This window comes from Balaenoptera physalus (genome assembly GCF_965194825.1).
Source record: "Balaenoptera physalus genome assembly, chromosome: X".
In the NCBI taxonomy this organism is placed as follows: domain Eukaryota; kingdom Metazoa; phylum Chordata; class Mammalia; order Artiodactyla; family Balaenopteridae; genus Balaenoptera; species Balaenoptera physalus.
This window is the reverse complement of record NC_138903.1, coordinates 36,339,452-36,355,377: the sequence shown is the minus strand read 5'-3', so window position 1 is coordinate 36,355,377 and position 15,926 is coordinate 36,339,452. Positions and strand designations below refer to the sequence as shown.

General features: G+C 59.5%; 1 protein-coding gene across 2 annotated transcripts in view; it reads left to right on the top strand.

The window, feature by feature from the left end:
- The window catches only part of BCOR (BCL6 corepressor), a 116,020-nt gene that overhangs the window by 13,592 nt on the left and 86,502 nt on the right, over positions 1 to 15,926 (top strand). The window contains exon 1 of one of the 2 annotated variants that reach the window (XM_082446336.1): positions 14,993 to 15,108. The exons of the other annotated variant lie outside the window; for it this stretch is intronic. The gene's annotated coding sequence lies outside the window, so the exon portion shown is untranslated. Of the gene's footprint in view, positions 1 to 14,992; positions 15,109 to 15,926 lie in introns of those variants that run through there. 2 annotated transcript variants of the gene reach the window in all.

Below are 15,926 nucleotides of genomic sequence, written 5' to 3'. Positions count from 1 at the left end.
TTTTCCCGTTTTTGAAATTCCAAAAGGCATGTGCACCCTCTGGCCTGCTTTCCTTTTTGCTCATGAAGATTTCATTTTCAGCAAGGCTTTGGGGCAGGATGCTCATGTTTTTAAAAGATCTCAATGAACATCGAAGTCCCAGAGTTAGTGGAGAACTCCTGGGTGAACTGGGACCTACCTGCCCCTTTCCTGACCTCACCCCAACTTCCCAGGATGCAGCTGGTTCACCCCAGCCTCTCTTCAGGTGATTAGGGTCTGTAGGGCTGAAAACCAGGTCTGCTGTGCTGGAAACCAAAGAAACCCAGATGCAGCAGGAACCTTGCGGGTCAGAATTGAGCAACCTCCAGGGTAGCCCCCGAAATAAGCTGGCTTCTCGAGCAGGGTCACCACATCAGGTTGTGTAGTTTGTGCACTACACTAAGGTTCCCAGCCAAGACGGGGAGTGAGGACTTGGAATTCAGGCCCAGAGGCACCTTTCTCCAATGCTCCCAAAGTCACCAAGTAGGCTAGTGGCAGTTCTGTTTTCAGGGCAGAGGAGAAACAGATTTTCTCTCTGATCAAGAAGAAAAGAGATGGTGACACAGGGCAGGACGGGGGTCAAAAGGGCATCTTGGGAGCAGGGCGGGCCAGCCTTAGGCTGCAGATCAAGCCAGTGTTGACCCAGCAGGTTGGAGCAGTAGGCCCGTTACTTGCTCTTTGTTTTGTCCCCTCTCATCTGCAGGGTCCAGCGTTCATAAATTACTGAATTACTAGATCCCTCCTAGGTTTTATTTGGCGTTTTAAAAAAAGACAGGGGTGTCACTCTACCTATGTGTCTTGTTTAGCCAGCAAGGTGGGATTTGAGGGGGGGATGTTTTCTTTGTTTTTGAATGTGAAGCCTTTCAGGGATGTTGTTAACTGCAGGCCTTTATGTAGTGGGTGTAGGCATTTGAGTGTAAGACCCTAACAGGTGGTGCCATAGAGTTGGACATCCTAACTGGTTACCTGTGAACTGAAATTCACACTAATGTGTAATGGATGAAAACAATTTGCATTTAAAAGTGGAGGATCATCCAGAGAAAGCAATTCCTAGTCAAAGTTAACTCCAAAGAGGGATTTTTCTGGTGTCAGCAGTAGGGTCCTAGGGGAAGCCTTTGGAAGCCTTCTAAATTAGCCCTGAAAGCTTACTCTTGTTCATTTCTATAGTGGACAGTATGGGTATGTGGAATTGCATTAATATTTGGGAAGGTATTTTCACAGTAAGGCCAGAAATGGCATCTCTCCTGAGAACAGCAAATTTGCTCTTCCTTTATAACTAGGAATATACAGGCCAGGAGCTCCAAATCCGTTCGCCTCCCTCCCTGTTTCTTTCCACACTTTGGGTAATTGGAGCTGGGTATGTTGAAGGAAGATACTTTCAAAGAACATTAGTTACATCATTGTGGCTGAGAGTTCTCAGAGTTTTATTCTTCTAAATAAGTGTGTGTTTTTAATTTTAAAAACTTAATTTGTATTTTTCACAAAGGACTGTTTACCCAAAGTTTATGAAGCCAAATAGTATGTAAAGGCTTGGTACAAAAAAGCAGTCCCCCGGGGGCACCTCCCTCTCTTGTTCTGCTGGTTTCTCCTGGTAGATACCATCATATTTGTAAGTAACACGTAGATGTGGCCTTCTCTGAAATAATCCATAATAATAATATCATCTGTTGACCTCCTGCTACGGTAGAGGAGGATTTTAGTTCTCTGCATCATATTTCCCCTCCCCCACTCTCACAATAGAACTGTATCATAATCTTATTAAATTCATATCCAGTGTTTACTTTGTGACCACATATAGATTGTTTATTGATGAGGCAAATGAGCTTCAGTGATTGCATTTCCTTTCTTGTACGATTTTTTTTTCCTGGAGTTAATAATTGCCTCATTTTTTATTTGCTTAATTTTCTTTGACCTATGACTAATTTTCCCACACTCTCCAACCTCTGTACAAATCATCTTGGGACAGTTTTCTGCATTCACATCTTGGAGACCATCTGCAAATAGGCTGATCTTTTTTGTTTTGTGTGTTTCTTTTTTCATTCCCATTTTCTTTAAGTCTGAAACCTTTTTTAGAAGTTTCTAATCTTCCATTTAGTTTTATTTTCTAAAACTTTTCTTTTTATGAAGTGTGGTGGGAGTTTTACCGATTTCAAAGCGGGGGAGGTAGGAGGTGGTGGTATTGTGTTTGGATGGAAAATTGCATCTCTACAGCTCAGCTTATGTCAGGAGCTGAGAAATGAATCCTAAGTTTCTGAATCTTGGTATTTTGCTTAGTTTAAATAAACTTTCACCATTTTCCCTAAACATCAACCTTTCAGAAGTGATGACTGTTATTCCCTGGAACCCTGGAACTATTCAGTGTTAGCATATTTTTATCCTCCCTTCCCCTCCCAGAACTGATTCTACATTTTTAGAAGTAAAGGTTATTTAAAAAATAATTAATTGGCCCTTCCCCAGACCATTTACTGCAGGATTCATGCCCTTTGTTTACATTCATTTCACTGTTGCCTTTTATTTGTGTTTAGTGAGTCATTTACAAGTCTGCCTTCCCACCTAGATTGTAAATTACCTGAGGGCCAGGGGTGCCTTTTTACAAAATTCACTTTTGTACTTTTGGATTCCCCTAGGGACTAAGCCAGTGCCTTGCCCTTAGCAAGCTCTCCATAAACGCCTGTCAAAAAGCGGACAAGTAGAGTGACAGTCTTCTCCAATCAAGATCCCTTAAAGAGAGGTAACTTTCAAATCCTCTCTTGCCCCGAAAGCGGCTTAGAGACCCCTTGAACGGCGGGGACTGTGCTGCAGGCCTCGCCCCCCGGGATGAGAACAGCCCAAGTTGCGGGATGCGCGGCCGGGCCGCTGGGCGCGGGAGAGGTGATAACGCGTGGACCATTCAGGAGTCCGGGAACCGGAGGTCGTTTCTCCAGATTAAAATCCGCTCTGGCGTGGCGGCCAGGGGCGACTACAGGCCGCGCTTTAACCAGGAGCGGCCGCCCCAGGCCAGGGGTCAGCCTTGACCCGCTGCGCGGAGGGGCCTCCGGAGGGAGCGGGCGTGGCGCTCCGGGAACGCCCGCGCGGCCGCCTCGGCCCGGCCTGCGGCTCTGCGGTCCCACCGCCGGGGGCAGCGCCGCCCGCGCCGCCCGGGCTAAGATGGCGGCCGGCGTGCAGCCCGCGCCCGGGGGAGAGGCGGGCGCAGTCCCCCAGGAGCCGGCGCGCCCGGCCCGAGCCCCCAGCGGGGAGGCCGCTCCTGCTTGGCCTACGGGGACCCCTGAGGACCCAGTCCTGCCCCTTCCCCAGACAAGCTCCCTGCCCTGCGCCCTACCTGGATGGTTCCTAAAGGGATGTTTTATCACCCAACTCCCTCGGATTCCTGATAGGGGGAGGTAGGGACAGGCCCTGGCTGAGATGAGGACTGCGAGGAGGATGGCTGTCAGACTAGACACAGTGGACAGAGGACCAGTGGGTACCACTGGGTGCAGGCCTCACCCCCAAGCCATTTCCTCCCATCCTGGCAGCTCGGCCGCTAAGGCATGGGACACAATATGCACAGTTACCCAATACCCATGACCGCAGGTCGCGAATCCTGCCCGATTAAGATACAGGGCCCAGAGCTCTTGAAATCAAGAATGTCTGGGAAAACGGGATACATCCGGTTGGGAAATCCATAATATAATCCAGTAAAGGCTACAGAATGTGAGCCGCCCATCACATTTGCACTGACATCAGTATGCGCACTGTGTAGGCTGCCTTCTTCCTAGGACACTCCAGAACCTGAGGCCCAATTTACCAGAAATGGCATTGATGAATACTGTCCATTCTGAGTGATCTCACCTTGGGCTCAGGTGGGGAGGTCAGAAGGGCCACCCGAGGGAGTAGCTGAAGCAGGTAGAATCACAATGGTAAGAACGGAGAAGTACCCGGAAAAGCTTCCCATTGCCCTTTGTAAACTGCAGCCTGACACCTCCCACTGGTTCAAGATTCCATCCAAAGTTTGCAAGTTGCTTATCAGCTCAGCATGAGAGGCTGAATGTGAACTTTTTTGTTTTGTTTTGGTGAAATAAAGTCGTTCTGCATAATGTTTGCACCGGCTGGTTATTCTCATGGAGAACACTTCCTTCACCCACCCAGGCAGCAGCCACGCCAGCCTTTCTTTACTTCTGCAGCCCCTCTATTAATTACCTCTCTCTTGCCCCAGTTTAGGCAGCCCCCGGTGCTTTGTTCAAGTACAGCAATAAACCCAAGACTGGGCCTAATCCTCCCTGGTCCTGACCTTCCTTCTAGCGGGCCTGGAGCCTGTGGGCCCTCCTGCCCACCCCCCCCCCCCAGCTGATTAGGGCCAAGGACCCTGCTTGTTGTGTTTGTGTTTTCTCCCCTCTGCACACTTGATACTTTTCAGACAGACCGCTTCACCAAAAAAAATAAATCGTGTACAAGAAAAAGTTCAAAGCGGCCCTTTGGAGCCGGGCCTGCAGGAGCCAGCCTGCCACCTAGCCAACCATCTGATTTCTAAACCGTAGCCCGCGCCAACGGGTTACCACAGACCTTGCACCCACCGAATTCCTCTAGTAGCGCCAGCTCGGGTGGCCCGGGGGCACCCACCTCCAGCCTTGTCCAGCCCCGTGCCCCTCCCGGGAGGCGCAGTAACCATAAACGGTACGACAGGCGCCGGCCGAACTGGTTCGGTAACGGCTCCCTGGAGACCGCCGCCTCGAGCGGCAGGCCCCATCTGCAGTGCAGCTGAACGAGTTAAGCTGCCCCGGGTGTCAGCGGCCCGGGGTGGGGCCTGGACGAGAGAGAACCAGCGGCAGCTCCGGGCAGCCTCGGCCTCAGGATCCCCCAGTTACAGAACTGGATGGACCTGACTCCTTGCTCGCGAAGGGCTGCGTGGGAGGCTCGGAAGACCCCAGGCAAGGATTGGGCGGCGGCTTCCGAGCGGGTCCCGAAGTGTGAGGCAGCGCTGGGGACCTTGGAATCGGAGGGGAGATGCACCCTCCTGGGTCCACCCCACCCCCCGCCCCGGCGGGCGGGGAAGACCCTTCTGCGCCAAACTAGCTGGGAAAAGCTGCAGCACCCGACCCTCAGGCTCCTGCAGCCGAGATGAGCCCATGATACAGGCAGGCAAGGGAAGCGCGGCTGTCCGCGCAGCCCCAGGTGTGCTAAGGTTAACTGGCCACCTCCGGGACAGCCTGCCCCCGCAGTGCGGCCTCTGCCTTCCACCCTCGGGCGCCGGCCGGATCCTGGGCAGCACGGGCCACCGCCCCGGGATCGCCGGGCTCAGCCCAGCGCGGCTCCGCCTCGGCCTCACAAAGGCCGCGTGCGGCTGGAGCAGACGAGGAGCGGCCACAACTCTCAGATCTTTAATTACGCCCCTACCCTTCCCCCCACCCCATCGCCGGCTTCCAGCCCTTTAATCAATTTCACGATATTAAATATTAATTTCCCGCCAGCCAGTCTTTCTCGAAGGAGGGGGAGGGGACGGGCAGGGCAGCTCCGAGGAAGGGACGGCTTTGTAGGGTGTGACCTGGATAGTAGGGCGTGAGGGCTCTTAAGTGACCTGTGCCGGGAACGCGGAGCCACCGGGTCTGCGCTTTGCGGCTGGGGAACTTGGAGAGTTATGAACGCCGGGATGCAGGCCTCCCGGAGGGGCAGCTAGGTGCGCCGAGAGTCCCAGTGCGCTGGGCGACAGCCTCCTGCTCCCCACCCCCCAACCCCCAGCCCCGAGTCAGCTTCACGCGGGCCCGCGGCGCGCAGCGATGATGGATCGCGCCTGGCGGGGGTGATTTGGTGTTGATCGCACATTATCACTGGCAGGTTGGACTGGTTGCTGATGGACGACTTCTAGCGGCTGCAGCAGCAGCGTCTTCAGACACCGCGCGGGGACTCGCTTGCTCTGCGAGGGTCTCTCTTTTTCCCCCCAACTCCTCCCCCGCCCCACTTCCCAGAGACAGGAGGCCCTGAGAGTCCGAGCGGGATCTTGCGGCACCCAAGGCCGCCCGCCCCGGTCTGGGTCCTGGTGTGGGCCGAAGGCCGGGCAAGGAGGGGAGCCAGGACGCCTCTCCCACTTCCTCCCATTCCTCCTTCCCCGCCTGCTCCCCCCCTTCCTTCCTGCTTCCCCATCGAAACCGGGAGGGCCTGGGTCACTCGCCGTGCGGTTTCCCCGCTGCCGGGTCCAGGCCGCAGGCGGCGGGGGGGAGTTACCCCGCCCCACGGCTCCCGCCCCTCTCCCGGGGCTCGCAGCACCGCGGCGCTGCAGTGCGCCCCTCCTCGCCTCTTTTTCTAAAGTGCCTGCAGATACAAAAGCGGTTTCGTAATGCCTTCCGTCTGCGAGAGCCGGAGGACCTTGGCTGACCTTTCGGAAACTGATTGCAACTGCCTGTTAACAGCCCGTACTGACCGCACCGAGCGGAGCGGAGGACAATCATTTAAGTGACAGACGGCGAGGTGGCCTCGGCTCAGTCGAGCGGCCTGGTTAAGCCCGCTCCGCCCCTCCCCCCGAGTCTCTCCCCACCCCTAGCTTCGGGCGCACTGCGGGCTGTGGCGGGCGCTCGGGCGGGCAGGGAGGGCGCGCCGTGCGCGCGCGCGTGTGTGAGTGTGTGTGTGTGTCCGCGATTACCGGCCGACGGGTTAACCCTTAGCCGAGCGGCCGGCCCTTTTGAGGCCGGACGCTGCTGGCTTAATCTGCCATCTGCAAAAGAGGAATAAAAGGGCCGCCTCCGCCGACTTTCCCTAATGGGTAAACTGTCCCCTCTCAGCGTGACCGGGGCTGCGTCCCTCCTGCTGCCGGGGAAAGATCCCGACCCTCGGCCCTTCCGGCACGTCCCTGGGTCCCCTCCGTGCGCCCCCTCCCTCCCCCGCACACACACCCCGACACGGGGAACAGCACGGGGACAACGCGAGGGGTCCAAAGGCTCCGAGAGACTCGCGGTGCAGTGGACGTGGGTGTTCCCAGTGTCTTCTGTTTTGGAAACTGGAGAAGGGTGGGGGGTGGGACCGCACTGGGAAGGCGAGGTGGGGGAGGGGAGGCTGGTGACAGGGCACCTCGGGCTGCGCTCGCTCCCTCTCTCGGGAGAGATCGCCAGCTGCTCTCCAACAGGCAGCGCCCTGAAATCTATTTAAAGAGAGGGAAAGGGGAGGAGAACAAAGGGGGAGGAGGGGGGCGGCGAGCAGAGCCAGGGCGAGAGCGAGCGAGCAGGGAGGATCCGCCGCTCCGCGGGCACATCAAGCGCTCACATCTGTACACTCCGCGATCGATGGGGAGAATGGATAATATTTGTCAGCTGCAGACCTTTCTCTTCCCGGTTCCCGGGGAGGGGAGGGGGCGAGGGAGGGGGAGGGGCGGGCAGACCAGGCGAGAGAGGCCGCCTCAAGGACAGCGCGCTTCCCGCTGCAGCCACACGGAAACCCAGAGCCATGAAAGCCCGGGGATTTTTCTCTTATTATCATTATTAATTATTTTTTATTATTCCACAGCAGCCAGCGAACGCTCGGCGGCGCCCCTCCCCCGCTTGCCCGCCGCCTCCCTTTGTTGATTCTCAGCTGCGAGCGCGGCGGGCCCGAGCCGCCGCCGCCGCCGAGCACGATCTGCTCTTGCGCCCTCGGTCGCAGCTGCGGCCCAGGAAGCCTGGGCTGCGTCCCCGCCCCCCGCCCCCCACGGCGCGGCTGCCCCCGCAACCCCCTCCCTGCTGCCCGCCACGAGGCCGGCCCAGCCTCTTCGCTGTTCCTCGCTGCGGCTCCGCGTCCCCAACGCCGAGCAGAGGCGCTGGCTGCTGCCGCCCCGAGCCTCCGGCCGCGCGGGGGCCTTCGCCACCCCCCACCCCGCGGCGGCTGCACTCTGATGCCGCCGTCCCCACACATGGTCTTCATTTCGCACACTAGCTGCGTGCTTCCTCTCCGCTCCCCTCCTCGGGGCTTTTCGGAACGAGGAGGGAGGTTTAGAGGAAGTTGGAAACCCAGCGAGCCCAGGGGAAAGGGGGAAAACCCTCTCTCTCGTTCTGAGCTTCCGAGGCGGAGGGGAGCGCCCCGCGGAGGGTGGGGCAGAGCCTGGGTGTCCTCCCCTTCCTCAGGTGCAGGAAGGGCGAAGTGTGAGGGGTGGCGGTCGGGGGAGGACAGGGAGCTGGAGAGCGAGAGCTCCAGGTCTGCTTTCGCTCCGTTCCCTCGCCCGCACGCACCGGCCAGGGCAGAAGTGACCCGCCCCCTCGCAACGGCACAGCGGGCCTGGGAGCCGATCGGATTAGCGGTCATCAAATGGGACCAAAGACACCTCAGACTGTCCCCCACCTCCCGCGCGGGGGAGCTCCCTAGGCCTTTGCCCCCTCCCTCCTCCAAGATTGAAAGCCCAGAGCCGACGCCCCACAGGCCCGGGGTCCGGGCCCACTCTGGGGGTGGGGGGGAATTGTGGTGCAGAAAGTTCTAGTCAGGGTTTACTTGTAGCTTTGCGCCCCCCATCCCCGTTGTCCTTCTGCGATTCTGGGCCAGCCTGCGGCGGCGTCCCCGACTGCTCCGCGGTCCTGGGCAAGGCAGGAAGCTGGCACGGCCGCCGGCTGGGCCGGCGCCACTTGGCCGGGCCGGCTGCTCGCTGGAACTCGCGCGGCACCTTCGCGCCGAGTCGGGTTCCCGGGTCTCCCGCCCGGTCACCCTGAGCGGCTGACCACCCCCACCCCCCCGTCCGTCGTCCTCCCTCCGGAGTCTCCCTGTCTCCACCCGCCCTCTCAGCTTTTCCCCTCCTCGGTCTGTCTCAGGAGCCCCGTAGCGCAGTCAACCGCCCTTCCCGAGATTCAAAAAGAAGTTTTGTGTTTCCCCGGGGGCAGCAGCCTAATGCTTCCCTTGTTTTCCGGAACAAAGCAGACATTCAGTGGGGAGGGGGCAGGCGCTGACTCCTTCCCCTCCCCGCAGCACCCCGCACCCCTGCAGGTTCAGAACGCTCGCTCCCGGGCCACGGTGGCCTGGGGGTGGGGTGGGGGCCCTCCTTCTTCGGGCTCGGCTACAAAAGCCTCGCCCTCGGCGCCTCCCCCCTCCCCCCCCCCCCAGCCTCTGCCGGGAGCCGGAGAGAAGGCGACATGGTGTTTGGGTGAGGTTCCCAGCCTGGGCGGGGGGGGGGCGCACGCAGCTGTTTACAGTGTGCCTGTGCTGCTGGAAGCTCACCCGCCGCCGCCTGACAGCGTGGGGCACCCGCGCGCTGCCAGCTCAGAGGAGGCGCGGGGCGGCGAGCCCTCCGGCACTCGGCCCGAGGCCTCGGCAGCCCCGGGGCCCGGGCGGGCGGGGAAGCTCGAGGTCTCCAGTAGCGCATTCCTCTTCTATCCCACAGACCGTCCCCCCTTCCTCCCCAACAATGGTCTGAATCCGGTAGTGTATCAAAGTAACTGGGGGGAAGGAGTGAAGAGCTCGCAAGGGGCGCTCAGAGCAGTCTTTGCGCCCGGCTTCTGGACACTCACTCCTTCCCCTCGCCGGGGGTTAGTTCTCCGGCCAGAGTGAGCAAAGCACACCACTCTTGCGACTCGGAGATGCTTCTCCCTCCCGATAGCTCTTCGCAGGCCCACCTGCCCCTGCCCACCCTGCCCGATGGACTTCCCCTCGCCCCACCGCCGGGGGAACAGCTGCACTAGCTGTGCCCACGCGCGCCAGGCCTTCTTGTCCGCGCAGCGCTGCCTTAGATCCCGCTCCAGTTCTTCCCCTCTCCCGGGCCTGTGGCCGGCCCCCGGCGCCTCCAGCGCGGCCTGAAACTTGATCCCGTGTCGGAAGGACAGTGTGTAAACACCAGGCGCGCTCCGAGAGCCCGCGGGAGGTGCTGGGCGAGGGCCGCCCGGGCAGCTCCGAGGCCCCGCGCTCCCGCCCGCCTGCTCGCCCCGGGCACGATTGGCGGGGCCGCCGCCTCGCTCTCTGCCTTCCCAGTTGGCTCAGCTAATTGGAGCCGCCGCCGCCGCCACCGCGGCGGCCTCTTGTTGAATTTTCTAGATCGTAACCGTTCAGTCGTGGCTGCTTGAGGCTCCCCTCCCCCTCCCACAGCTGTTATCTCCGCCGGCAACTTGTTGGTGGTGGGGACCGTCCCTCCGCTGACCCTGGCCTCAAGCTCGGTGTACACCCCAGCAGTTCGGGGGTGTGTTTGTGCGGGGCGTGGGAGGGGAGGTAGAGTCTTATCCGAACTGTGAGGCTTCGCGCCAGAATCTCAAGCCCCTTGTTTTGGTGAATGCAAATACTATCCAGGGGATCCTATGGGCAGAAAGCCATCGTCCTTGCTGTCTTGCACCCGGAGGTAGTGGTAGTCCCTGAGAGGCTTCAGGAACAACTCCACTAGCAGTTTTGGTTGGTTCCAGGACAACGTTCAGAAGGGCGGGGTGGTGGGGAGGCCCACCAGTCCGGGGCTGCCTACCTCCTCCAAGCCGAATCAGCTCTGAGCTTGCGCCAGGAGGCCCTCCTGGGCCCTTGGGTCCCCCCAGCTGAGCCTCCCTTCTCCCTTGGCCAGCTGCCTCATACCCTAGTCACATGACCCTGCTAGGTGCAAACTGTGGGGTCTGCAAACTGTCAGGTCTGCATGGGTCTGGAGGAGGCCCAGAGCCTGGCCCGATGGCCAAGGTGGGAAGGAGCCAGGGAGTTTGGTAGTGCCGAAGGACTCAGGAAGACGTTGCTGACGATGCTGGAGCAGTTGCTCTATATCCAACATCCGCCTTAGAACGTCTTTTCCTCTGAAAAGAACTTTTGCTAGTGGGTTTCACAGGCCCGGGGCCCGGTGTTGTAAAAGTGGCTGCACCCCCAGCCCGGAAACGCATAAATACAGGCAGGCAAACTCCCAGGGGGCTGGGTCTGTGAGCCACCACCGAGGGGATCTATAGCAGCCAGAGAGCATCAGCTTTTCCTGTGACAGTTCTGAGAAGGGCCCCTGTTCCCTCCCTTTGATGGTTTCTCTGACAACTGTTAGGGAACAAAGAGGCAAGGCCACTGGCTCATTAACTGTCATTTTCTAACACCTCTTTCCTTCCCTTCTAACTTTTACCCAAATTGCCACTTTGGGGTTTTCCTGAGGTGTCCTTTCTATTTATAACCAGAGCAAGATTTCCGACTCAATCCATGTTGATTTAAGCTATGATAAAAACGGGAATCTATAAAACTAATATTATAAGTTAGTGTCTGGGATGGCACTTCAATAGGTCAAGTTCACCTAGTTCTTTGGCATCTATAAACCTCCAGGCCCTTCCAATCAGATAACCTAAGTGTGTCTCCCACTGTTAGTTTCTCTTCTCTTTCTGTAGTGGAAAAAAAGGAATCCTTTCAAAGATGTTTATTCTTCTTCACCCCTTCGCTATCAGTGTGTGAGAACCTTGTTTCTGTGTAGGGGAGAGTGTATTTCTGTGTTTTGATAAAGAAGAAAGTAATGTGTGTTCCTCTTCAGGCCTGAAAAGATAATTGTGCGTCCCGGGAGCTCGCTCTTCTGGCTGTTTAACAGACAATCTGGATTCTTGTTCTGTAGCAGGAGTACTTCAATGTCCCAGCCTCCTTCTCATCGTCATCCCCTTCTCTGTCACCAGCCAGCCATCACCAGGCCCTTCAGCAGGTCACATGGCTGAGGGTTTCTGTCTTGAAGGCTGGTGGTGCCTCAGAAGACCCTGTGACTCCGAGCCTAATTCACATTTCTTTTACTGTGCAAAGAATATTCTGAGCCATTGGAATTCCCAGTCCATCTCCCTGAAAGCTTATGCCAAAAGCTCCCCATGGGGCCTATCGGTGATGGATGTCATGAGGCCCTGGGAAGGAGCCATTATGGTGGGAAGTGTTGAGTGCTTGCCTGCAGGACTCAGACCTGAACCAAACTGAAGTGCAAATGGCAGCAAAAAGAGCGGCTCCATCCACCTGGTAGCTTGCTTGGAAATAAATCCTACCCCATCTCACTCCCCAGCTAGTAAAGCCTGGGAGCACATCATTCCTTTGGCCTCCCTTTAGCGTGACTTAGGAATGGCACAGTTCAGCATATCAGGAAGCCGAGACGCATCCACTACTCCTCACTTCCCTGGCGCTGGGCTCAGCTTGGCTGAACTTGCCGTTCCTGTCTCTTTAGAGGAGCTGGTTGTGTTCCCGAAGCAGGATCGCACTGTGCCGCCTCCCCAGGGGTCCCCAGCTATTGATTTTTAATATCCGTATTCAATATTGTGTATTAAATATTGAATCCATGCACGAGAGGATGTGATGCAAATCACCAGCCGTGCCTGAGACTTTAATAGTTGTTTTATTGCCCGGAAACCACAGTTGGACGCAAGGCATCCTGCAGCCGAGGCTGGGGGTGGGGATGACAGGCAGAGAGGAGAGCTGAGCAGACAAGCAGAGCGGGGCCTCCCAAAGATACAAGACCTCTGGAATAGCCACTGCTGAAGGCACGGCCAGGCACCGACAGCTCACCCCTGGGCAGGTGGGTTGGGGGCCAGCTCGCAGGCTGCTATGGAAAGAGCGGAGGCTGTCGGGTGAGACCTGAGTAGAGGAAAAGGTGTGAGGCTGTGTCCTTCCTTCCTGGACTCCCCTAACGGGACTGTTGGTTCCCGTCCGGCCATCCCCCTTCCCCTCCACACAGATATTCACCCAGACACACACACACACAGCTATTGAACAGGAAAGTGAACTTGGGAGCAGGAAACCCCAGGCCTGGGGCCTCCTCCACCACTCTTAGCTCTGAGACCTTGGTGCAGACCTCTCTTAACCCCTCTGGGCCCCATCTCTCTCCTCTGCCAGTGGGGGTAACGCTATCTGCTCTACCTCCCTCACAGCCTGGTGGTGAGGCCGGTGCAAAGGAGATAATATTCAGGGAAAAGGCTTTTGTAAACTGTCAGGCCCCACATAGGCTGGCTGAGGGATTAGTGTTGGCTTTCCCTTTATGCTCCCCTTGTCCTCCAGGCTGTGGCTCCGGGCTGGCTTCTTTTCTCTCAGGCGTGCGCCCCCTCCCCTGTTACAGGCCCTCTCCTCCTCTCCCCTGGCCACCTCCACTTGGTCTCCCGGGCTCCCCACTCTGCCGGGGCTCTGCACTCAGGCTGTGCAGTTAGGTTTCGAGGACGCCCAGCAGGGAGACAGGAAGGGCGAGAACGACTCGCGTGTGTGTGTGTGTGTGTGTGTGTGTGTGCGCGCGGTGGGGGTGGGTACAGCCAGTGTGCCGCCAAGCCAACAGCCGCGGGAAAGCGCTCAGCTTCATTCGAGGAGGAGAGGCGCGCTCCGCGGCTTGCTGCCCCGGGCTGCGGAGCCAGCGGGGGGGAGAAGTGGGGAGGATCAGTGAGTAGGGGGCGCTGCTGGCCCAGTGGGGGTGGGATGGGAGGGAGCGGCGGAGAACTTGAGGCTGGGGGTCTCTTCTCACATGACGCTGTTCCTCCTGGCGGGAAGTCCAGTCTTGATTCCCGATTGTTGGAAAGTCAGGGCGTGGGCTTTGCCGTAGGGGTCTTGCGATCGGGAAGTTGGAATGTCAATTCGGTCGAGGGTGGCGGCCTCCCAGCGCCTCCAAGTCAGATAAACAGTTGCCAGAGGCCCCCCAGGGTGGAGACTCGAGGGCTGCACTCTTGCCTTGAGAAAGTGCGGAGCTCCTCAAACCCATACCTTTGTCCGGGGGTCAGGGAGGGGCGGGGACCAGAGGGGTACCTATCATTTAAGCCCACTCCGTGGACCCCACCATCTGCTGGGAAGGTCCAAGCTGACTCGCCGAGCCAGCCCAGGCCCAACAGAGACCAGCTCTGGCAGTAGGCCCTGCCGGGAGTCCGCGTCGGCGTCCCTGGGCGCGCAAACCGGGGGATGCCAGGCAGGGCCTGGCTGCGCACGCCTCCGCGTCGGGGCTCGGGCATCTGCTGCTGCCTGCGTTTCCGGGTCTGCGGCTGAGCCTCCCTGGCTCTCTCCTCCCGCTTTGTTTCGCTGCCAACTTCTCGCCTGCCCTCGCCAGTCTTCTGGGTCGGCCGGTCGCGCTCTGCCTCTCCGAGTGCGTCTCAGCTTTTACGCTGCCTCGCTCTTTGCGCACGTGTGTGACCGCCTTCCCTCAACCCAGGCTCAGCTCGGCCTCTTCTCGCGGGCTACTTGGCACTGCCCTCGGATCGCTGCGAATGCGCACCCCTGGCGCCCCCTCCCCCGCGCCAGGCTGCAGCGTCCGGGGCTCGGCGACCTCCGGGACTGAAACATGCCGAGGTTCTGGTTTAGCTCCCCGAAAGCAAGCCCAAGAGGGCTCGGAGTATCCCTCACTGCGCTCCTCGTTGCTCCCAGCCCTAGGCAGCAACTGGAGGGGGACTTTTATGAGACCTACTTTGCAGAGTTAAAGGGAACCACTTCTGCGGCCAACCTCGCGCCGTCTGTGGCGTTCTGCGAACTCTCGAGACTGTAAGCCTCTGAGAATTTGAGTACACGGCTATGCCGCTGACCCGAAAGTTGGCCGGACGTGTGGGTCCGGGTGGCGGTGCCCGAAGTGCGTGTGCATGTGCGGATCGCAGGGACTCTCGGTGGATTAGCCGCCACAAAGGGAGGAGGAGGGGGCGCGGGCCTTGGACGCTGGGGCTGGGGGCCAGCCGGGGGCCTGCGAACACCCTAGGCCGCGGGGCAGGTGAAGACACCCTTCCGAGCCCGCCTCCTCCCCCTGGGACCCGTGCGCGGGCGGTCTCTGAGGCGGAAACACCGTCCAACTCCTTGAAAGTAAACTTGCCGCGAGGGGAGCGAAGGGGGGAGGGGGCTGGCGGGGGTGTCTGCGTCGGGAAGGCTTGTGTCAAGTTTCAGCCCCTAATGACTCGCGGTGGCAAGGTGCCAGGGCCCTGGGAACGGCGGCAGGGGGAAGGGCGGCGGGGGGTCGGGGTGAGAGTGACCGGACTCGCGAACCCAGAGGCGCACCGCGCGTTCTCCGGCCGGAGGAGGCCGGCGGGGCGGGGGCGGCGGGCGGGGAGGGGGCGCTCCGAGAGCCGCCTGAGCCGAGAGGAGCGCAGGCATCTTCCGCAATCCATTCATGCACTGAAGCGCGTGCAGAGCTGCTGATCGCTGCCATTGTTACTCGCGGGCGGTGTGGGAGCCGAGCCTCCACTCTGGCGAGAGATAAATGGCCTCTGACAGCCCCTCCTCGCCAAGAGAGCTCCTCGGATTTCACCGCGCGGCGGCTCTCAGGTCTGTGCCTCGCTCGCTTCCCGGTGAGAACCTTTAAATCAGCCTCCCGGCCCTCCCTCCTCCCGGACGCTGACCCCCGCCTGCTCAGGCCCTGGCAGGGCCCCGGGCGCGCTGCGCGCAGTCTCCGGCCCCTTCCCCACCTGGTGGGGAGGACAAGGTGGGGAGCTCCGGGCGGACCCGCGGGCCGCCGGGGGAGGCGGCTGGAGCCCCCCGCCCCGGCTCCGCACCTCCCCCGGAGCTGAGCCCCGCGCCCCGCCTCCGCGCCCACAAGATGGATCAGGCTACCGTGCGGAGAGCGGGCTGTAAATATTTAAAAAGTCTCTTGCGCGCCGGCGGTAATGGCTTTCGCAGTCGGAATGTGTGCTGGGAGAAGAGAGGAAGGGCGATGCGTGTACTGTGTTGCGAGATGGGGGAATTGTTCCTATTCCTCCCCCCCACCCCGCCCTGGTCCGGGGTGGGCTGCAGGTTCCGGCTTCCCGATTTCCCGCCCTCCGTTCTCTGCCGCCGCGTCCCACGATAGCGTTCGAGAACGCCAATCGATAGGGAACTTGAGCATGGCACGGCGACGGAGGCTCGGACGAGGTGACCTGGAGCCACTCTCCCCTTCAGGGTCTCCCGAGGTCCTAGGCTGGGACTGGTCCGAGACCCCCGGTCCAGGTCCGCTTCTCCCTGATGCACAGGGGAGGGGGGGAAACGCACAGGTTGAAGCCCCCTGAGTTTGGGTGGTCGCTAAAGCCCGGACGGGGGTCTCTGCAGCGGGGCCCTGAGCCCTGTTTGTGCCTTTGCTCCCCTCCCCATGCCTCTCTTAAGCCTTGATG